The sequence below is a fragment of the Thunnus maccoyii genome, chromosome 13 (assembly GCF_910596095.1).
Source record: "Thunnus maccoyii chromosome 13, fThuMac1.1, whole genome shotgun sequence".
NCBI classification, from domain to species: domain Eukaryota; kingdom Metazoa; phylum Chordata; class Actinopteri; order Scombriformes; family Scombridae; genus Thunnus; species Thunnus maccoyii.
This window is the reverse complement of record NC_056545.1, coordinates 24,865,585-24,890,220: the sequence shown is the minus strand read 5'-3', so window position 1 is coordinate 24,890,220 and position 24,636 is coordinate 24,865,585. Positions and strand designations below refer to the sequence as shown.

Sequence of the window (24,636 nt, the reverse complement as noted above, 5' to 3'; positions counted from 1 at the left end):
GTTATTCAAAGGACATATAGCCTAGAGGAAAGGCTTTCACAAATGTGTTCCAGCTTCCTCCTCCTTCTCCTTTAATCCTCTCCATCCTTTTACGCCTCAGTCTTTCTCCTCTCTGCTCCTCTTCTCCAGCGTCAGCCGTCAGATTGTTGTTTCTCTCTCTCTCTCTCTCTCTCTCTCTCTCTCTCTCTCTCTCTCTCTCTCTCTCCCTCTCTCTTTCAGAAAATAAAACACGTTTCAGCGTCTCGAGGGCAATTTATTCAGTGCAAATAGCGGATATAGCTGAGAGCCAGCATATTTTGCAAAGGTGCACGGATGAGCAAGTCGCGGACCAGTCCGGCGACTAATTACCATAATAAGGCGCACAAGTTCGCCAGCGCACGTTTCGTTTCTCCGTATCTCCGTGTAGCCAGTGCCGCAGCGGGGAGATAATCGGGCGGAGGGAGCAGTTACAGAGAGGAGACACAGAGACAGAAAGGAGCTGGCAGCGTATGATCACACGGGCTATCCAGTCACTCATCAACTGGAGCATTCGTAATTGCGCTGACGACAACATATGGGAATACAACAAGGCGAGATTGTGGTCACACCTGGTTCTGGAGGACACCGGCGGACCCGTGCGGGGAAAGGGCGGCCAAACCGGAGGGACTTTGCATCAAACACAGTGGAGAGAAAGCGTGGCATCCGAAGCACCATCCGGTAGGTAAGCCTTCATTGATGTGCACGGACTGCCAATATGCTTTGCATCATCTGATCCGGCAAAAATTTACACCTCGTCAGTGTTTTATTGCGCCTTATAGCCCAACAAGTATTTGACACATTTTTTATTGTGCTTGTGGCACGGTTGAAGAAACAATTAGGCCTGTCTGTGAGACAATACAATCGACTCTTTGCAATTGCCAAACCACTTGATTGAGGATGCGGGTTTCAGTGAATGGCTGGCAGTCAGATGTATAAGCAGTGGATTGTGGTTCGAAGGCCCACTGTATAAATTCAAACAAAGGAGAAGACAAGATAAAAGCAACAGGGATTAGGCAATGATTGGCGCAGGTCTTCATGCAAAGAAAATAAAACTGCACATTGAAGCTGCAAAATGTAAGTTGACAGCTGTATTGTTTTCAATGCCTTTGCGCTTGTAATGTGTATTAACTGGAGGGAAGGTCTGCGTTTTTAATTGCAATTAGGCAGAGAACAATGGATCTGCAAAACAATGCTTTCAATCAGCCTGAATGTACTCAGATCCTGCTCAGCCCCCTGTTCTAGTTTGGGGCTGAATATTGTTAAGTTGGTCAGGTGAGTCCTCGCTAACCACGCCCCCACCTCCAGGTTTCCACTGACTCATCTGACAGACACATGTGGACAGAATTACTGCATGCAATACTCCCGCAGCAGCGCCTCCCAACATGCATGCCTATTATTAAATTGGCATTAAGTTGGTAAGACAGTTGGATGTTATAACGCCACAAGCTGAAACCAGCACAACAAATCTTAACATATAAAATATAGAAACACTGTGCTTCACAGGATCAGTCAGATAAACAGGGAAGGGCTCGTGTATCCAAAGCATGTAACCCTCGCTGAGCTAATCAGGAAGGGTATGATCTGAAAACAAAAAATGGAAATAATGCAAAAAGCATCTTGTTACATGTCATAATCTGAATCAGAATAAAAGTCAACACTCGTGCATGCAGATATCCTGTCTGTTCCATACTTCCACTCGATTTAATCACCTTTGATCAGCTAAACCAAATTTCAAAAACCAGTGTTTGATCATGGAAGCGTTTTGGGAGGCGACGTTGAGCAACCCACTGTGTATTACAACCCCGTATCCAACTCATTGATTAATCCTTCATGCGGAATCTTAGATTGAAGGTAGATTTGGCAGAAGCCCGCAGAGGGGAAACAAAACAGGATGAGAAGGACCCATGTGAATAAGGGACTGCAGAGGCTTCAGACATGCCTGCTGCAATAACTTGATTTAACCTGCACACATGGCACCCGGGCGATAGACAAACAGATGGCATCTCCAAAGGAACTCATCTTGTGAAAGTTGGAAGAGATATTCTTGGATGGACTACCCTCTGACACGCTGGCACCGGGGCTCACGTCTGGCAGTCATGGTGAATGGCCTCGCTGATTACACCGCTCAGTCTTCTAACTTACCGGGACCTTTTTTTTATTAAAAAAAAAAAACAATCCCCTCAAACTAGATTCACTGTACAGTAGCTGCGATGCTCATGCTGCAGAGTTTTGCTGAATTGATTTGCATGGCTTCATCATACATCAATAGATATGCAGGCAATTGAGATGATTTGCAATTGCATGACCAGCTCAGGCACAATGCAGCCTCTTCCAGTGCTATTAGATGCCCGGTCATTAACATGGAAATTGAATAGTGTGGCTTTCTAATTCGTTCGTTTGTAGATAGAGCAGGCACAAAATAGTACAAGGTCTTTGTAGTAGGGGGTTCTTTGTGTTGCATTTTTAGTGGCTTGTTTTTTATATTTGTTGATGTGAAGTTACTCCTTAGTAACTGCAAAACCCAGATTACACATTATTTTGAGAGCACAATACTTTTTATTGCCTGTCAGATACTGGACAGCATGTTTTGTGGCTGTTGTTCCAGTTCTTTCACAGTGCATCCATGGATGCCATAGCTACAAATGTCTCTATGGCTGCAGTGCTGATCTGCCTTGTTTATTACTTCAAAACATTTAAATCAGTATATTGTGTCAGATGATTAATGTCTATTGTAAGCAGCTATGTAATAAGCAGGGTAATGTATAGGGAGCCATTCACTATTGCATTTTGCCTTGGGGCTTACTTTCAATAATGACCAGCTCGCTGTACGTGTGCCTTACTTGGCAACCTGTAGTAGATCAGAGACTGTTGCTGCCAGTGATAAGCCAGTCCCAAATCATTAGTGTTCATTTCAACTGGCTGTGAATGCAAAGTGAGACTACTTACTGACATTTGACTTATTGATGTTATTGGCGTTTGACTGATGTCCAGATCATTTTATCCTGATCTTTGACAGATTAATGTCAACATGTCACATATCAACAGGGATATATCATGTGAAGATCTTTCAAAACAAAGAAAATGGTGCATCAAAGATTTTACAGAAGCAAGATGAAACTTGGCTTCAAAACCGCTGGAAACCTTTGTCTCATGATATTTTGCTCTCTTTCAACTATGATAGACTGCTCAGTGTTGCCACAAAACAAAATCATACAGAAATGATGCAGATTCAGCCCAGCTAAGCCAGGTGTCGTCAGCTACGGTAGGCTTCTTGCTCACACTGGGAAATATGTGAACTTCCTGTCTATAAAACATAACAGCATATCCATTATATTCATGACAGCACAGTCATTACAGGAATGACAGCCTTCCCGCTACCCATTGTTGCCATTACAGCTGAAAAATTGATGGTTTGCAGTGTCTGTGGTGGGCAGTAGGTGGGAACCTGTCAGAACAGACTGGAAGCGGACTGAGAAACGGGATTAAAACAGTTTATGGAAATAAGTTGAGTTTGATTATGATGAAAAGCACCTATACTCACTATTGAGTCATATTGTTAATTGCAAGGTAAGTCATTCCAAGAATCCCACAGTGTTATTTTCATGTTATTTTCAATGGCAAAGTGGTAAAACTTGATGATTAAGGAGATTCATGAGTACTAATTAGTATTAGTCTTTAACAAAATGGAACATTTATGAGCATGTGTTAAAATTATGGTACGAAAAGGACTATTTGTCCTGAAATATAAGCGCTCTTACAATTGCATAGCAGGGAAACTTAGCAAAAACCTAAAAGCGAGTATGAAAAAAAAAATCACCATCTTTTATGGCTAAGGTATTTCTCAAGGCCTTTGTGCTCTCAGATCTTCTCCATCAATAATCATATTAATGTGGAAAACTGTATTTTCTCAGCAACTTTGCAGCTTCTTTTCGAAATCTAATTTCAGCAAAATGTCTGTGGGCATACACTAGGGGACTTGTCATTTTCTGAAAGCATTTTGCATCCACTGTTTGTGCTGTTTTAATGAAAGCCGTTCTTGAGCCATTTGCCATTTGCAATAGCAGGAACAGAAACACAGTCCCTCTCTTCTCCACAGCTCCAAAGCCCTAGAGGGGGAGGAAGGAAAGGGAAGGGAGGGCTCTCTGCAACCAGTGAGGCCTTTGGTGTTGGTACCCTTGCCACAGGCCTGCGCTGAGCTGGACAGCCTCTATCTTTGGCTATGAACACAAATTAATTAGTTGTACATTTGCAGGGTAAACAGCACGTTGAACTACTGCTGACAAAACTGAGGTTCATTGGATCAGTGTTAGTCAGCTGGCTGGGAGACAAGAGAGGGACAGCTTGTGACATGATGTGTCTCTACCTCCAGCTAATGGAGCCACTGCATCTTCATGGCCCCGGTCTTAGCTCAATATCCACTCACAATATCCATCGTTCTCTTTTTCATGTTCTAAAGTCTCTCATTCGGATGATAAATATCCATCAAGTTCATTTATATGTAAATTAAGGTATTGCATCATCTTCTTTGTGCGACTTTTCGTGCAGCCATTAGTGTATTTCATTGCAGAGGAGTTGGCAACATTGTCTTTCATGGCTTTATCCAGACATTTATTGTAAACTTCCTGCCATCCTGTGCAGCAGACGCCTGAGTTTTACGAGTGCTATTTATTTGGCAGAGTGAGAATGGCGATATCAGCACATGCACTCCAAACCCTAATCCCTCGAAGGCAAATAAAAAACAAATGAACATGAAATGGACATTTCCAATTGTTCCCTAATTGCTGTTGATTGTTGTAGTGTTGATTGCAAATTAGCATGAAATATGATATACAAATCAATCAGTATTAGCCAGCAGAAAGTTAAACATATTTTAGCAGTACGTGGCCGTCACTGTAAGTAATTTAATTAATTGATTGTTAATTTAATTTTTGTTTTGTTTAGTTTTTTCATAAAACTAAAAAGGAGTAACTCCATCACATTCACATCAGTTAAAGCCACTGCTTCTCTATACTGGCTCTATTTATGCATCCTAGCATTTAACAGCCACCTAAGAAAATAAGTCTTAAGAGTCTTTTCAGGTGCCATGATGCATGAAATGGACATTCAAACATGGCATTTTACATGCCATTTCCAAGAATAAAAATGTAATGAAGTCAAGCACTGAAAGCCTGCAAATGGGCCATAATGACCATGAGTTATTATGCCTATGACACAATGCACAGTAAGCATCCGTGCTGACGCTCCTTTAAGTGACACTCAGTTTTGACATAAAAGGAAACAGTTTATAACTCATCTTTTGAAGGAGCAGGTTTATAGGTTCATATATCTTAACGCACAGCTGAGAAAAACATAGTTAATCTTTGTTTGAACAGACTGAATCGAGGTGTAATGGCTGTTGCTCTTCATAAACGTGAAATAAGTAAGATGTGAAGACCAGGCTTGTCTAGGTGAGGGGGAGAGATCTCTGTACCTGTAAACCTAGACAACACCCTTGAGTCAGTACCATGTGTTTATGCCTGTTTTGTGCCTTACATTGTCAGCTGATGATAGTTTTTATGTTTGCACTGGGCAGTTTGTTTGAAGCCAGAGGGATCAGCTGTTTCAGCTTCCATGGAAGTGTTGCAGCTTATAGCTGAGAAAAACATGTGAGGGAGCAAGATCAGTGATTCCCAACCAAGGGTCCTCATATCTTAGTGGGTACTTCTGCACTTACTGGGGTACATGGAAAGGTTGCAGGGTAGCTTGAGTAATTGGGGAAATAAAACGAATTATGATTTGATGAAAAAAAAAATTGAGTCTATAACATCTGAACACCAGGTGTTGTGATTAACGCTAGAGCATGAAAACTAGTTAGCAAGCAAATATTAAATAGTGAGCTAAAAGTAATGGATTAATATCAGAAATAGATAGAGATATCTACCCTGTAAAGAAAGGAATCTCTGTATGTCTGTGTATATGTCCTTTGCTTATCTCTTGAACCGTTCACCTGATTGACTCCACACTTGGTGGGTGTATGGCTGTGGAACAAAGGGAGTGCAGTATTGAATTTAGTGCAATTTGCACACGTGACACGTTTAATATCAATAAACTTTGAATAAACAAGCGAACAGCGAGCTGCTCAGTTCCGCATCTGAGTGCAGCCGGGGTTGTTTGATACAAACACCATCACATCACATTGGAGAACGAGCACACAAAGGAGAAAAACACTAGCCAATAGGAGTGTAGACCGCTTCTATGGTTCAACCTCTGTTTAGTCTCACTGGTGAAGTCTCTGTCTTGAATAAAACCATTTAAGTTATTGAATCTTTATCGTTTAAATTGATACGTTTGTTAATTGATACATATATATGCTTAAGAAATAATAAGCAATCAGCCTGTTCCGATCAGGCACGTTTTGAATGGGCACTGCGCTGGTACAGTTGAAATAGATTGCTAAAGATATATGGTAGAAATAGATAAATAGCTAAAAAGAATAGATAAATGGTTGAAATGGATAGCTAGCTAAAGTTATGGATAGGCTACATGTTTGAAATAGATATATCAAGATATATAGTTGAAATAGCCAAAGGTAATGGATAATAGTTTGAAAAGGTAGCCCAGCTAAAGTAAAGGATAACAGTAAAATAGTTGCTAAATGAAATAGATAAACAGTTGAAATATAGTTATATAGTTGTGGTATTAGGACAGGGCTGTGGGCATAGGCAGCATCTGACAAAAATGGTTGGGAGCCACTGGCCTAGATGATAACCACCAGTGTTGTATCTGCTGTCATTGTCCTACAACACATAGACATATTAGATCACAGGCTTTGGTAAATATGCATAAGAGGAAGGTTAGGTTTAAGCTCATATTCTAAAATTGAGTTTAAGTCAGTGCAGGTGCAAAGATGAGAGATTCATGATATCACTAAGAGGACCAGACATGAACTGCTCTCCCTCCCCTGCTATGCTTCAGTCTTGCTGTGTGTGCAGTGCATATCTGTCACTGATTACATCAGCTGTGATGCTGATATAGCTATTTACTGTGGTTTTGGGCTAAAGAAACATAGCCTCCTGCATTCATTTTGTCTTTTTGAGTGTTTTGTATGTCTGCCATTTTGACAGAAGAAAAACCTCTTGATGTCCCAGTCTTTTCACAACAGAAAGCGTTCACTGAGACCAAAAATCCAGTCAGCGGCCTAATTCATTTACTCCACATAATCTATACAAATTTTCAATATATTTTGGTCTCGCAAAGGTTTACCGCCAAGAGTAACTGAGTTTCTCTACTTCGGCTGTGCATGCAGAGTGATCAGTTCATCCACAGATGAAAGCTCTGTGCAGATGAAAGCTTTGTGAGGATGTGGGGTCATCAGCATTGACGTTGTTCAATATAACAGATATCAATAGCTTGAAGCTGCCTGTGAGAGCTTACTGAGCTGGAATAAAACCATGGTTTGTCCATCTCAAGAGAGCCTGTGTTGCTCCACCACAGGCAATATTATTTCCTCCTTCATAAAGCACTGTAGATTGCGTGTTCAGAGACCGAAAAAGCAAACTATGTCCTCTCTCAATTTTAATTTGTCCTTCACTTTAATAACAGGCATTGAGTACGTAGATGCAGGAGAAATAACATTCATATTCTATAAAAAAAATCAAACCCCGTACCTGTTTGTGTGAGCACAGTTGTCCCATTGGCAATATGCTCTTCTGTGAACTTAATTTGTTATATTCTACACATTCTAGGTGCTTTTTACCCCCAAACACACTAGTTGGGTCAAATGAGCCCATGCCAGCATTTTTGAAACAATATGTAGCTCATAACATGGAACCCAACTGCAATCTCACACAGCCCTGAAATAATATCTAATTTAAGCCTGTACAGGTTCATGCTGGGTGGATTTATGGAGTATTGTTCATGTTGTGTACATCAAATAAATCTTATTGTGGAACGCAGGAGGTACTGCAGGAGGCCTAAAGTGAGGATAACATGCTGATAATTATTATTCGCATGAATGATTTAAAAAATCACAATAGCGGTTTCTATTTAAAAACATTTAGAAAATTTTTGAGATCTCAAATGCAAATCGGCAGCAATTAATGGTGGTTTTCCTTTATTGTGTTGAGGCTCTAAATGAGACGTGCAGCTTTCTGTGGCCCAACAGTATTGACATTTGTAGACACTAAAGCGTTTGAATCCAGCAGACATCACAGAATGTGTCTTCTAATGATTAACTGATCTGTTAAACCCCTTGTACTCTGTAAATCACAGGAACCAGTGTCTTATGAGAAGCCTAAGCATTCATACTCAGCTCCGTTTGTCGGCGGTTCAGTCAGAAGACATTGAAAAATATACACACAAATTAAAGATTGTGAGAGTCAGACTAGCTATAGAGCGCTACTCAGTTGTATTGTATGGGCCAAAAATATTAAATATTAATGTTTCCCATGAGGTGGAATATGAGTAAGTTGTATCTGCATGTGCCATGCCCAGTCTAGTGACATGAAAGGCTTCAAGAAATTTATTAATCTGCAAATCTGCTGCAGCAGAGCAAAGAATATCAAGTAACTTCATGTCAAATCCCATGTACAGTATATGCTGAGAGACAGTATTTTTAAGCCAAACCTCTGCACACATGCTGCTTACACTTTTTTTTAGAGTAACTAAGCTGAAATTCTCTGCGCCGCGCTGTGGCTGCATTGATTGATGTTCCAAAAATCAGAGGGAGAAGTCATGACATCAGATTTTGTACAGTGTGTTGGTAGTGCAGCAGGCTCTATTAGGCGTTCTCAACAATCTTTATTCATCATTAAAGAGTAGAAAATACTTTTATTAAAAATGGAGTGTCCAATTTTTCTTCCAAATCAGTATTTACCAGTAATAGTAGCACTTATGGTTGGATGGTAATATGACAAGGAGCAACCAAAGAGGCCTTTAAAAATATGAATGACTTCATTTACTTGCTGCAAACCTACAGTGTTTGTACTGGCTGGAGTGCAATGCCAAATGTGGCGTCAAGAAGAAACCTTTCACATTACATTTTTCACCCATATTGACGAATTTGTATTTGCGTCACATTTTGTCATCGCTGGCATAAAAAACCAGGGCCTGTGCCTGCCTAATTACAGGAAAAACTGAATCTGAACCCAAAAGGATGCATTGTGAGGGTCTGTTGTTTTCTGTTTGGGTTAAAATGTGCCTTTTTTGTTTCTCATATGAGGAGCTTCTCTTTGTACAGACAAGCTATATTTTTTCCAGTCTGTCCTAATTAGTCGGAGGAGTACTGTAATGAATACTGCAACAGGCTGTGGGTAAACCTGTAGCCCTCTGCAAACAAAGCAATTCAAAGTATGCATAAAATACCACATTGTTGTATATGGTTAATATCATGGTAGACCCTGGGGTGCACTCACTGGGATTAATGCATTAAGATTCACTGTGTTGTGGCCTGCATATTTAATAATTTTACCATCAACATAAAAAATGGTTTCCTTTCCATATCACGCACATTCGCTTTCTTTTCCTTCAGCATTGTTTTCTTCTTTTTTGCCTCTGATGTCGACCTCTTTTCTTTTGTGCTGCCATGTTTTTTATTATCATCAGAGAGACAAATGAGAAACAAGAGAGAAAGAAAGCCTTGGGGCTCATGTCCTCACATCGTCACCACTCCCTTTATCTCTCTCTCCACTTCTGCCCCCTCCCTGTTCTCTACCCTCCATCTTTCCGTCTTCCTGAGTGACAGCTGGCAGCCAGTAGGGTACAGTGGGCATGCCAGCCCAAGTGCAGATATTTGCCAACTGACCTGAGAAAATACACATTTGAACGTGACTGACTCATGCGTGCTGTAGCTCTGCATCTCTCGTTGCTGTTCTTTTTTGGACAGCTCGAACACACGCAGTACACATTACAGTTCCTGCTGCCCATGGAGCTTCGTGATCATTAAAACGTGCAACAGTATGTTCACGGAAGGCCTGTAAATGAATCCGTTGGGACGGAGTTCAAGGCAGAGGCCATGCAGGCAGCTGCCATAAAAATCAACCTTGAACGCAGCAGTACGTGGAGAAGAATTGATTAGAAAATAATAATTAACATGTGGATAGATGTTAAATTTAGATGGATTTTTAGTTGATGACAGATTGATGTTGACATCCCTAAAATTCATTCCCGGTATGTGAACTTATTATTATGAAAATGTCTATATTTATTGCTTCTGGAAAGCTACTACAATTAGTTTCTCTTTTGTTTTGACTGGAGCAATAATTAAACTCTGCTTTGTTACTCATGTGGCCCCTTTTCCTCCCTTTAGCATTGTCCTTCTCCCGCTCCTTTATATTCAGGAGCTTTATAGCTCACAGCAAAAGGAAGACATCTCCTGTAATGACTGTGCAATATGCAAACAGCACCTTTTATTATACAAACAGCGTGTGCCGTCCCACTCTCCACTATCTACACCCCCCACTACATATCAGCTGCTGAGCTGAGTCTTGAATATCTGAAATTCTGACTGGTGAATGGTGTTGAAAACAGGAGGAGCAGCCGTTACCATTATATTATTCTTTCATAATTTGCACTGTTTTCTTCATTTTCAAGCATTCCCAAACGGAAGACAGCTTTCCTTTCATTCCTTCACCCTAAATAGTAAGTGACATTTGGGTCAGGTTCCCTGGTTGCTGTAGACTGAACAGCAGCACTGAAAATCCAAGATCTGATTAGTGTTGTGTGGAGGCTGGATTGCTGCATTTTACAACAATCTATGGAAGTGCAGAGGTCAGTGATTGCAAAGAAAATTACAGTACACAAGATTATATAAAACATACACAGAGAGTAAAAGAAAAGACGTGTGCCATACGAGGGTATTCATATACAAGTACGCACACACACACACACTCAATATCTATGTGTAGACGTGTAATCTGGGATTATTATAGTACAGAAGAAGGGCATGACCAGCACTTCATGCCCCGCAGAAATACACAAAATGCATAGAAAAAAAAGAAAGAGACAAAACACAAGGCTCAGACTTGAATCTTGAGGGATAAAGCAAGACAAGCCGTAATGAAAAATCAGGGATACAGAGATTTGTTGTTTTGCTTTGATGGGGGAGACGGACAGAGAGAGAAAATCAGAGTCTGAGATAGAAACACCAGCAACAATACTCTGCTGGAAACATAAAACAGTTCACAGACATTTCTCTGACGTGTATGGGAATGTTGGTGTCGCCATTAACACCAGTAAAGATGTTAACATGCAGCATTCTAACACTGATTACTACCATTACTCCAATAACAGCTGAGACATTTGTATAATTATCATAACAAACAGGGCAGCCACCACAAGGCCTTTACACTACACATGACATTATGTGTCACTGTCTTACGCTGGAAATCTGATAAACTGCTTCATGACACATGAAGGGAAATTGGTGATGATCGGTGGCACAGGACAGGAAGAGAGTGTTGCTCTTCCACTGGCAGAATAATTATCTCCTACATCTTTGAATCACAACTTTAATTTCTTAATCTATTAATTAATCTATTGTGGGGAAATTAACTTTTTCAAGTAAAAATGTCAAAAATGAACGGGTTCCAGTTTCTCAAATGTGAATATTTTCTGGTTTTCTTGGTCCTCTGTGACAGTAAACTGAATATCTTTGAGTTTTGGACTGATGGTCTGATAAAATAAGACATTTGAAGATGTCTCTTTGGTGTCAAAGAAATTGTAATGTGTATTTTTTGCAATTTGCCAGCATTTTATACCAAACCATCAAGTTATTTGCAATAATAACTGGTAGATTATATGATAGTGAAAGGAATCGCTAGTTGCAGCGATCCTCTTCAGTAAAGTGACAGATAACACATTTTGAAGTAGCATTTTAGCTCAAAACATCACGCACTATTAGAAGCATTCACAGCATTCGCAGACGTTGTATTATTTTTATCAAGGTTTGCCCTCATCTATTCTTATTTCTAATTCTTTTTAGCCCCCCAGCTAACATCCATCTGTTCATAGTTGTTTGGTTGTTTACAGAAAAAGAAACAAGAAAGAATGAGGGATGTTGTGTACCAGCAGTCTGTTTCACCAATGTTGCAACAGGCAAGATGTGATTTGCAACAGGAGATAATTTCCTCTCGTATTGATTTTGACATATTTAACTAATCAAATAGAACCCCATACTTGCCGCCCATGCGTAAAGATATGAGAGGACTGAAGGACTCAGAAATGTATCTGCTATTTGTAAGTGACAATCATTTGTGAAAGGGTCTTTTTCACCATTTGCGATCTCTTTATAAACAGTGCTCGCAAATTACTTCCATGAATCAGGCCCTCAGAACCAGAGTGGTGCATTTTGAGCATATCAGCCTACTGAGGCGGCTCCACCCTCTAGTCATTTAAGTCACACTTAGGTTTCAGTGGTCATTGGGATTCCTTTTTACGAGCTCGCTGATCAATCGGTCATGTAATTCAATCCCCCGGTCAATCATGTTTAAATGAATAATTCACAAACCATCACAGAAAGCTCAGGGAAATGGCTCACATGCAGAGTCCTGCCCTTAAACTGCAAAGAGAGCTGAATGGAATAAGTCCAAAATAAAACTGGATGCATAAAAGGAGAGTGCACATGTGTGTATCACTGTGGCGTGTTCACACACTCTGTGAGCAAAACGTTACAGGAAATCTGTTTATGTGGCCAATGTGAAAAGCTGGCAACAACTAGTCAACAGCCAGACTGATTTTCATACTGTTGTGATTTCAAGCTATGATCAATATGTGCAAATGGAGAAATGAATGTGGAGCTTATTACAGTTGCTCATAGCATCTCAATTTTCTTAAGCTACATGAATAAATGTGTGCAGAACAGTTAGGAGTCCAGGGTTGTCCTGACTAAGGAGTTTAAGACGCTGACCATGTAATTCCAGTATCCCCAGTTGGAGTCTGATTGTAGCTCAATAAAGTTTCACAGCTTTATTGTCATTTGTGCTGAGAACAAGTTGCTGTCCTCTCTGATTGCCATCCATAGAATGGAAATACTAACAAGCAAAGTCAGCACAGGATAAAAACAGAATGGTGGAGAGGAAATCACTAAAAGTGAATATAAAATGACAAAACTGTAAGAGCCTGTTGTGTGACAGTACTGCAAATCTGTACCATGCAGTAACAGTGTGTAACACTAGTGTGTTTTTGTATAGTTTAGATGTATACATTAGCAACAAGCAATGAAACAAATGTGATCAGTGAGGCAGCTGTAGTAAAGTCTCAGTCAAACCCTCATAATCACTGTTCTGCTTGACCAATTAACATGACACCATCATCATCATCATCCATCCATCATCATTGGCATCGCGGTCTCGGAAGACCATTGATTTCTTGTGCTTGGAGTAAGGTTTTGGCGCAGCATCTACTGTGGCTGTGAAGTCCAATCCGTGAGAGGCAGACTCTGCTGCAGATGTTATATGTGTAGGCCAGCCACGATGACATCAGACATGATACATATAATACATATACTGTATGTTATTGACATGTTATATTATATACATTTCCACATGGTTAACATATTTACCTCAAGGACCCATAAACCTCACATATGATCATTTCCTGTTTTGTGTTTTTTAAAAAAAAAATAAAAGTGAAGATTTCTGCTCACAGCTTTATTTTTCTTGTGATTTTTCAGTTTATTGTTTCAGATCGGTGCTTCCCATTTACTGCTTTGTGTTCTGTTGGCTATGGTAATTGCTCTGGTAAAGCAGCAAATACATACATAATTTGACTGTTTAAACGTTGTAGCTGAACAAGACCAGAACACAGAAGCAATCAGGCCCTGTTGCACCGCCCACAGATTACAGCAACACATCAGCCGCTCGCAGTGTGGACGCCCTGTCAGGGGGCAATAACCACCAACCCGCACAGACGGGGCCCAGATGGACAGGTTTACTGTTTCTGATTTCCATCCTTCCTCCTACCACTGAGCAGTCCTCTCTCCGTGCTTCACGCTTTGTGCTTTGTGAAATGAAGTGCGATGATCAATTGCGCTGAAAATTTTGCCGAAGGTTTAAAATGGAGTTCTGTGGCCTCGGTCTGCCTCCTGAATTTTTTAACTTTCCTCTGTGCAGAAAGAAAAATGGCTGCCCTTTATGGAACAGCCTCAAGCAGTTTGATTGTTAATACTGTAGGTGTTTAATATTACAGAAGAGAGTTGTTAAATATATAAACACTTTACAGAACATTTTATAATGTATGAGCTTTTTAGAAAATTGCATCAAGCCCTTTTTATACTAGTATCTGATTTCTCTATTTTTTTAGTAATGAAACAACAGCTTTTGACCCCTCCGGGAGTCCTTCATGTGTATTTTTACAGTGTGAGTTTTCACAATCAGTCATATGGCCATGGATCACTTCCAGCACACACACTTTCTGAGAATAAGGAATGAATTGCAAATAAAAAATATGCCAGGAAAACATAAAATTTCTTGACATTGAGGTTATTGGCTTTGTGACTAGTGAGCAGGTTTATGGCAGGGAGCTTTTCAAAGCCTAAAGGAGACAAAGAAGCTAATCTCACTTAGAACGGTAAAATCTGCTATATAGCTAATGAAGTATTATACTGTGGTCAATGAGGTAGAGGCACTGCAGAGAGCCTACGCAGTGTGTACGTGTGTGTGTGTATGTACAGTATGTGTGTGTGTGTGTCAGTGTACTTTGGTGTATGAGTGGGGGTTTGTTTGTCAGGAGGTTGCGGTGATAATGCTGGCATCAAGAAGTGAAGTCTTTCAAGGGAGAATGAGCATGTACGTCAGGAAGAGTGGGAGAGAGAGAGAGGTGTAGATAGTGAAGGAAATATAGAGACCAAAAAAAGAAATAGAAGGGTAGTGAGAAAAGCAGTAGCCTACACATACTATGACAAGAATGTTATCCTGTAAAGATCAGTGTTTTTTTCAATATTTTAGCCTTAACTGCTAATTCTATAACGCAGGCTGTTGAATTTCCATCACTTTCAAGCTGTTCTCATTCCCAGGTCGTCAAATACCGATGCTTTGTCACAGCCCTGGGCGTCGCAAGGTTTTCATCTTACTCCAATGTAAACCCATCTGCGTCATTATTAGACTATTAGATTATTAGATTTGTTAGATTATTAGCATTTTTCAATGTGCACTATCACAGCAGTTCGTGAAATTTAATTTATATAATGTATTTCAATTGGAAATATCTTTCGTACTTGCACTAACCATTATAAAAACAACTATGCAATATATGTTTCATGGTGTGATAATGCTATGTTTAAGGTCTGGTTAGGTTTAGGCACAAAAACCACTTGGTTAGGGTTAGGGAAAGATCATGGTTTGGGTTAAAATGACTTGAAACGTGGTTGGAGGCAGGAAGCAAATAGTGGTCTCTTGAAGCAAAGTCCACCACCTCAGAATAAAGACAATTTGTCACCGTATATAGAAGTCATCGGCCTCTTGGTGTCTATTTCAGACGTTGTGGGACTTTCAAGAAGTCTATCCGACTACCCTGCATGTTGAAAAATGACGCTAAGGGGTACCCAGTGCATTAAAAAGTGATGGTGAGGGGTGTGGCAAACAGGCTTTTTTTAGTGTCTTTTAGCTCAATGTTTTGGTTTTCCAGCTCAAAGCTTAATGGTTTTGGTTCACCCTCACCACTCTCATAGTTGTTTTCGGCTTTAAAAACTCACTGTACACTACCTGCTCAGCATCAAATAGCAAACAGACAAAATTAGTGACTAGCTGGTGAACACAGGAGAGCATTTAGCAATGAAGAGTCAGATATTTACCTCAGGAGACCAAAACAGAGCTAAAAGGAGATTGAATATTGGACATTAACCAGGTCACACAATTTCAGATGTTGCTTCGTATCTGCTTGATGTGTAAATAGACAACTGTTTGTTAAAAGTTTGCCATATCAACTTTAAGGTGATAAGTATAGGGTTGTGTTCACAACCTACTTCTGTTGTCCCCATGTTTCAAGAGTCATGTCATTTGATATTCATGCCGTACAGAAATGAATGAATTGGGGTTTTCAAAAGCCTTCAAGAAAACTGTGCATTGATAGTTCACGTCAAATCTATTTGCTGTTTTAGAGCAATTACAAGACATGGACATAGGAGTTCACAATAATCTTGTGTATAAATTGAAAGTTTATTTAGTTCTGTAAAATATTGTCAGTGTGAAGATGTTCGGACACAAGTCAAGGTTGAGTTGCTACGTAGGCTGAGTCAAGGGCATGTAGTCTGAAAGATGACAACTATATTTTCCTCAGCAGGAGAGCAAATGTCATCAGTCCTAAAAAAATGGCTGAGCAGCAGTGCTGTGGTCAGAGGTCACAGGAGACAGTGTTTACAGAAAGATCTTTTTTTTTCCAGAGACCTAATGGTGTTTATATGGAGGCCAACAGGTATAATGATTGGGAGAAAAACTGGGTTAACCGACCAGGAGGATCCAAGGCAAAAATACAGAATCCTAGAGACTCAGTCAACCCCTGCTACTGAAGCTGCTGGTGATTGGCAGTGTCCACTCTGTAGACTGTGCACGTACACTGACCACTTCAAGAACTCACTTGGTACAGTGCAAAACCTACTATCCAAGTTGAGGAAACAAGAATCAAACCTCAAAAATAACACAGTTTCATTTTCAAAATGTCAGATTTGGCATCTTCCTTACTTAATGCTTATTTTGAATTTTATTGATATTTTGTCTGTATGGGGGCAAATAAAATTGCACATAAAACTGTGTTTGTTGGGGCTCTTGAAAATCTGAGTCCCCAGGGTCAACTGAGGATACCCCAGAGGCTTTTCCCATCAATGATGGAGGATGCCTCAAGAAAGTAACTCCTGCTCTTCTCATTGCTGTCTTGGTTTCTGCTGCTCTCTATTTATCAAGTCCTACTGTATCATTTTATGCTTCGCTCTCTTTTCCTATTACCTCATGTACAGACTGTATGGCAGCCCATGGGATATGTCAACATGCAGACCCATTAAATTATTAGACCTCGTTTATTATTAACTCTGTTGCATTCACAACTGTTGCTACAACCTTTTAATATTCATGCAGCATGACTGTTCCCAACTGATGCTAACAGGACCAAGTGGGATCAGATTTATACAGTCACACACACATGCAGAATAAGACAAACAAGTACACATTTTGACATGCAGCTTTTTAATAATTACTGCTGCTATGGGTCATTATATAGATGCACACGGTGTACAGTAGAATGATAAATGCACACAGAGGGATCTTTTGGAATGGTCAAAGGACAGAGTGAGTTGTTCTGTGCAGCAGCCTGGTCAGATTGACGTGGCCAGTTGGAGCAGCTTGGGCTATTTCTGTACTTTTTGGTCCGAGCTCGCTGCAGGCAGGAGAGGCTGGAACACTGTCTGCCTGGCTGAGTGGTCGAGTGAGGGCGACCCATCACGCAAAAAGGAAAGACTTTTTAGAGGAAACATTTTAGAAGGTGAAAGCTCTCCCTGAACTGCACCTCCTGTGTGCTGCAGGCCTCTGAACAACATGAACATATGGTAAAGCTTCCAAAACTGAAAATGGTCACAAAATGTAGTTTGGACGGTGATAACATGGTCTGTTGCTCTCTCATGGGGCTGTAAATTTGTCATTAAACAGGCCATCCAGACATGAGTCATCTGCGAGATTAGTCTTTGTTTTCTATGTGCCCTCTGTCCCTCTCTATTCTTATCCTGCGTAATTTCCTCTGTCTCACACGTTTTTTTTTCTCCAGCATGTTGACCTTGTCCCTTATTCCACCTTGTTCGATTGTGAGATAGTCCACAATGTGTGTGTGTGCGCGTGCATGTGTGTGTGTGTGTGTGTGTGTGAGGGGACAAGAGGAAACATAGAGGAGAGAGAGAGGGAGAGCAGTGAGGTGTCCAGCACTTAAATTGCCTGTTTATTTCCAGTCATTGCATCAATTACACCGATACAGCTTACAGACGAGCACACTGAGCGTGTGTGCATGTGTGTGTGTTTGTGGGTAAGATGGGGATGGAATAGAGAAAGAATTAAAAATGATAGATATGGAAATTTTTGTGCTGTAGTATGCATTTTCTGGTTTCATGCGAGCCACAAAAAACACACAGGGGGCAGAAGAAAACTCAAACTGTATTCTGATTGTGAATCATTTGACAATCAAGGAATTCATGCATAAAGAGCGTACGTCTGAGTGTAGAGGAGGCTGCATGGGTGATTCTGTAAGTGTGTGTTATATGGGGTCGGCCAGCGGCTGCCCTGAGATCAGGAACGTGTTCCTCTGCTCTCTAGGGACGAGGGGCGTGTCTGTGACAGGCTGCAGTGATTAGTGGAGCTCGGCGGACAGAATTTATCAGACTCAGCCGAGGCCATGGACCATTTCGGCCTGCAACTCTGCAATTTGTCTCCCACTTCGCGTCATATAACAGCCCCAATGCGGCTTGCATGTGCACATTTGCAAAATTGCACGATTGAGCCTTGTGCTTTTCTGAACATGCCTCCGATTGTGAGGTACTATATTTGAATGGTGAGATGATAGCAAATCATATGTTTGCATGACAAAAGCCTTTTTTATCGCAGGGAGATGTATTGCTGTGACTACCCTTTGATTACTGCTTACTTTAGTTATTCTGTGACTTTAAATGCATGTTGCATTCAAAGGTTAAGGGAAAACAGGCTTGTGAAGAGATTTATCTCACCAACAAGATGCTGTGAAGAAGTGCTGAAACAAATAGTCGATTAATTGATTAGTCAGTCGAGAGATGATTAATCAGCAACAATTTTACCATTTTACCAAGCAAAAATGCTGACATTTCACTGAGGACTTGCTTTTTCTTTGTCTTATATCATTGAAAACTGAACATCTTTGAGTTTTGCACTGTTGATCGGACAAAACAAGCAATTTAAAGACACTATGGGGCATTTTGACCCATTCTTAAAAATATTTTAAAGATGAAACAATGAATTGATTAATCAAAAAAATAGCGAGAGATTGATCGCTAATGAAAACAACCATTATGTTCTCCACTGTTATGAAGCCATTAGGTTTCCTGTGTAGGAAATGTCAAAGTAAATCCATGTATTATAAGAAACTACTTTTAATCAGCCACTGAACAGCCAATCATACTGGCTCGACTCATTACTGTCAAAAGCAGAGAGCATGAAAAACATAGATGACAGATTTAGTAGCCTGGCTCCATCCCGCTGGGATGCATACACATTTTTTATGGTAAGGGAAACAATTCATCACAGGGCAATTCATCAGTGGATAACTTTTAATTAATGTTCAAACGTGCAGACCTTTAAAATGGCAACCTCAGCTCGCTCCCTCTCTCTCTCCTTCTCGAGTGTCCGCTCTGTTTGTTCCCCTCTCCAAATGTCCACACACCTCTTCTTCTTTTTCTTCCTTAAAGTGTGGTTGGTGTGTTTACTCATCCGCTTTCAACACTCTATTTTCACAGCTTCTCTTTTTCTCTCCACTCTATATTCCCTCCATGTTTACATTAGTTTCACTGGCAAGTCCTGGAGGCTCAGTCCCTGCCAATATTTGTGTTTTGGTGAATGCTGCCCCTTATTTCCAGCGTTTTATCATCTTAACATCTCTCCAAACCAGCTCATTTATTTTCTGACATCAGTTTTTTTTTCTCCTTTCCCCTTTCTCCTCTCTCCTCTGCCCAGAATTAGCAACATCAAGGCTGAAAGTTAAAAGAAATGGCCGATCAGTGAGCGCAGTGGAAGAGGAACATATTGGAAAGGCTCAAAATGGAGCCGGCACAAGCAAATTGGATAGTCATGAGCACAGAAGCGAGCCTTGATGTAGCAAAGTACACATTATAGGGAAAAAAAAGAGAATCCGACAGATTGATTCTGAATGAAATTAAAGAGGACGAGGGGGAGAATGAGATAGAGTAAATTGAGCATTACATACTGCATTACAGTGTCTCTTAATTAACCGTGTAAAAGCTTTCTTATTAGGACTGATGCACTCCTCAGTTAACGAGGGAAGAGAGAATGCTCTTTCAGTTGTCATTGAGATGGGCCTCAAAGGAAAAAGTGAAACAGCGAAGCACTGAATAGGAAAGAGCGAGAACAACTTCAGGACAATGATAAAGAAAGGTCCGAGCTAAGTGCTCTCGTGAAATCATCTCACTCTTGTGCTTTCTGTCTCAATTATGTGTCATCTTTGTCATCCCAGTCCACGCTGCTCTCCGCCACCTCCCTGTCAGTGAATAGACATTATGTGCAGCTGCGTTGAAAGTCTGATCACATCGCGGGGTGTCTGTGTGTGAGAGTAGTGTGTGTGTGAGTGTCAAATCATTTCAGCTTCAGGTTCTGCACCTTTTACTGTCTATCACCATTAAATCACAGTGAGGTATAAACAATTCACAGCACACACACACACACACACACATTTGCATCTTTTATTTATATCCAGATGGAAACAGTAACTTAAGGATGTGCAGTAATAACAGAGTGAAACAATGACTGAACGTCAACCTAGATGCCTGACATTTTATAGTGTAGACATACACAAACATGCAAATACAGATTATAACTTGAACAAATTGTTCAACATTTTGGTAAATTAGTTTATTTGTTTTCTTTCTGAAAGAAGATTAATTCAGTACATAGAGTCAGAACATGTTTAGTCCAGCTGCAAGAAATAGCCCCAAAGCCGACTCCCTAAAATCCCAGATTGTCCTTTTTACATTTCTGTTCATGTAAGGGTTAAACAGACATGATACATGATGTAAATAAGACAGCTTTAGAGGTGTTGGTTAAGGTATTTTTAACTTTGGACAGAGCAAGGCTAGCTGTTTCCCTGTGCTTCCAGTCTTTATGCTAAGCTAAGCTAAACACTCCAGCTTCATACTTAAAGCAGCTATAATTGATATTTTTCATAACGTGTCAAACGACTGTGTGTAATGTGAGAGGTGTTGCTTGTAGAAATAAACCTACAGAGAATTATGAGCGACTCCGCAGCTCCCCCCGGCTTTACAGAGTTTTATAGTTAGTTTAAGCTCATTATTTAGCTGTCATTTGGCTAAAGCTAGGTTTATGCTCGATGAAGTGTCCCCTGCGCAACGGTGCGCGCACCGTTCATTCATCAATCATTGCTTCTTTCGCATCAAGCATGAAGGCTCTGAAAGTTGTTGTGGCGCTTGGTCATGCACCTCTGAATTGTTTTAACTAGGTGCGTTCTGCGTGTGGAAGCGCAGACATGAGGATGTAGTTGAAGCTGTATTCACCATTGAGATGTATCTCTGCATGTAAGGGACATACCTAAGCAGATAAATTCAACAACAAGCTCCAGGGCAGTGCTTGTAGCCATGTTGGATAATGACATTCTTCTGGTAACACTTGTTGAGTTCTTGCTTATTCACAGAATATTTTGTTTGTACATCCCTGGTGCTACAGAGAATACTGCAATGAGTAACGCGTTGAGCATAAACACCTCTTTGCATGCTGGTAGCTCACGTGCCATCTGCGGGGGCCTGCACCACAGCGTATAAATGTGTATAAAGTATAAACAGTATAAACAAGGCTTTAGACTACAGGAGTTTTGGGCTGATTTATCCCCGATTCACCCCTCCCGACAATTGGAGGAGAAATCTGGTCTGGGACCTTGGTCGGTACCGATGTTCGGCCCAGATTATCTGGTAATGTGAGGGGTTTACAGATGCAATCGTAAAGCTCCAGAACTGCTCGCAGACTCATCGGGGTCACCCCAATAATTTAAAACATGTTTGATATTTAGGATTTAAAATCTGGATGATTATGTTACTACTTTCCAAGCGGGACCACAATAGCTAATGAAAGAGACAAGTCTCAGCAGCAGACAGTAAAGGTAAACATTCTAGCCCTTGAGGCTAACGTTAACTAGCATACTACTGTTGACAGATATTAAAACTGACAGTTAAAATCTCACCCTCAATTCTCACTAAAGAATCGACAACCCGTGTTGTCCACATCTTCCCAACCAGTTTTTGTTTGTTCATTGTCTGACTTGCTCTTTTCCACTAAGAATGTAATGACAGTCGTCAGAATAGCTAATACCAAAATATTTTTAGAAGGGATTCAAATGGTAACATAGCTGCTAACTAGTAACGTTAGCAAGCCCAAATGTAGCATATGAATTTGCTGATATGGGGCTGAGTAACAGTATGTTAACTTAACCATAATAAACAGTATGGCTACTGGCGACTATACTGGCACTTCTCAACACGGGTACACACACGCAAACCCAGTTTCACAGCAGTTCGTGAAGTAATCATAAAATTTAATCTATAATCTCTTTAATCTCTTTAATAGATCTCTTTAATCTAGATTTGTGTGCATGGACAAATTTTCCATTTTTTTGTGACACTCAGAATGACTTTCAGTCATTTGGAAGTATCTTTACTTCCAATACAGTTCGTCCGAAAGTATTTTCTTCATTGTGTAAAGGTTTTCTTTTAATGATATCTTTTCTCAACACAAAAACACGATAGTGTCCTTGATAACTCAGTAATACGATAGGTTAATGTTATGGCCATCAGTTTTCATTATTTCTCCTTCGATTCTGAGAAATAACGTTTTTTGTTAGTTTTTGGTAGCGGTAGGCTAAGGAAGAGCATTGTGTTGTGGGTGGATGTGACACGTTCAGCTACTATTTTGGGTTGTCTGTCGTTGGTGGGCTTCATTCCATTTCAAACTGCCACCGGGCAATGCCATGTTAGGAAAAGGTGTTTCATAACCTGTGATGTTGCTCATTTAATTTATATTTCCAAGAATATGTGGCTGAGGATATTTAACTTGAAATCATCTTTCTTAACACAGACAGTCTTCCTAAATTAATATTGAGCCACGTCATCCAATAAAGCACTCCAACATTGTGTGTGTGTGTGTGTGTGTGTGTGTGTGTGTGTGTGTGTGGTCTGACAGACGGAGTTATCAAACTGGACTTTACATTTCACATCCCTCATTTAATTCCTGCACTTTTCACTTTCATATATTTCATCAAACAGGACTTAAGATTGTGCATTGCATTCAACCTCCATAATTTAATGTTTTTTTTAATTTACTGTTACATAATTTAATTATTTACACATTTGATTGTTGCTTGTCACCTTCATATATTTCATACACTTTATTTCTTTGTCCGAAGCACAGTCCATGTTTCCTTTGTACAGTCAATATTACATTTCAAGTTTTATATCCCATTTCAAAACTATTACTCTTCCATTCTCTAAATAGATTTTAAAATTTCAATTTAGTTTTAATATTATTTGGTTTATTTCATTATTATTATTATTATTCTTGTTGTTGCTGTTGTTATATTGGTACTAATAAAAACTAACTTTTGTTTATTTTTATTCTTCTGTGTTGTGAGCAAATGCCAGGACGTATTCTTTGTATGCTTGCATTGGCTAATAAAACAGATTCTGATTGAATGGGCTACTGTATGTCATGCTGACATAAAATCCCCAAACCAAGAATTATAAAGACACTAAAAATCTCCACAACTGTGCAAATAGTAGACTATGCATGCGTCAGTATTTGATGACCTGCAGTGTTTCCCCTAGGTTGACTGTTTTGGCCTGGCGCTTGCTATTTCACTCAACTACTCACTCACCCGCTATGCACAAATATTACGCACTGCCCTATTACTTAGAGGGAGCTACGCTACCAAGAGTTTCCCAGGCAACGATACAGAGGTTAACTCACGTTTCGGAACAGTGCTGCACAGAGGCTCCCAAACACTATTGATTTCTGAATGAATGGATATTTGGCGTTATTTTTGGCATTGAAAAAATATTTTTTTGGCCTGGCGGCCCGCCAGGCCTACTGCTGCCGCCAGCAGTATTGTATTCTCTGAAGGCGATTCATTTGGTCACTATTACCACTAAAAAAGAAAAAACAAACAGACAAACAAAAAGCTTCATTTTATATTTATTGGGCCTTCAAAGTTCTCTGAAACTAGACATGGCATGCCTTTTGTCCATGAATTGAGAAAACTTTGTCATAGAGTGAAATCAAATAAATTATTGGAAAGGTCTCAGCCTTGGTGAGGTTTAGGGTTAATATGTCAGTATGAAGATTCTACATGGCTCCTGCTTTGAAATACAGACTGTTGTACCTTGACCTTGGTGCACGTTTAAAGGTATATAATTCAGCAGAAAAAGTGGCTACAGACATGGGACCAACTGTTATAGAGAGCTCTTGACCTCAGCTATCATATGAGTATATATGATTGTCCTCCATTTGGACTACTGCTAATACAACGCCACTAACACACTGTTAGCCTGTTACCGCCAATGTTACTGAGAAAAATACATAAAACAGCTCCTAAGCTAATTAAATCTGTATCTACAGAGCTGTGTTAGTTAATCAGGGATCCTTTCTAAGAAATGGAGCAAAACCAGCTGCATCAGATGCATCATTGCATACAAGCTGGAAATAAAGCTGCTATCACTAGCTAGCTCGATTCACTCAACACTCAACAGTTCATAAAAACTCTGATTTTAATCCTGCTGCTTTGGTTGTTAAACTATCACATTCAGTTGATCTTTCAGTCAAACTCAGGTTATACCATGTTTTATGTGAGCAGCCCGCTTTCAGAAAAGGACAGCAATAATAAATGCACACAGCAAGTCAGTGGATCCTC

At 40.1% G+C, this 24,636-nt stretch overlaps 1 protein-coding gene across 4 annotated transcripts in view; it reads left to right on the top strand.

The window, feature by feature from the left end:
* Positions 1-286: 286 nt before the first annotated feature.
* The window catches only part of flrt1a (fibronectin leucine rich transmembrane protein 1a), a 43,911-nt gene continuing 19,561 nt past the window's right edge, over positions 287-24,636 (top strand). The window contains exon 1 of one of the 4 annotated variants that reach the window (XM_042432247.1): positions 287-696. The gene's annotated coding sequence lies outside the window, so the exon portion shown is untranslated. Of the gene's footprint in view, positions 701-20,985; positions 21,838-23,460; positions 24,133-24,636 lie in introns of those variants that run through there. The other 3 variants (XM_042432249.1, XM_042432250.1, XM_042432252.1) reach the window with 3 other exon arrangements.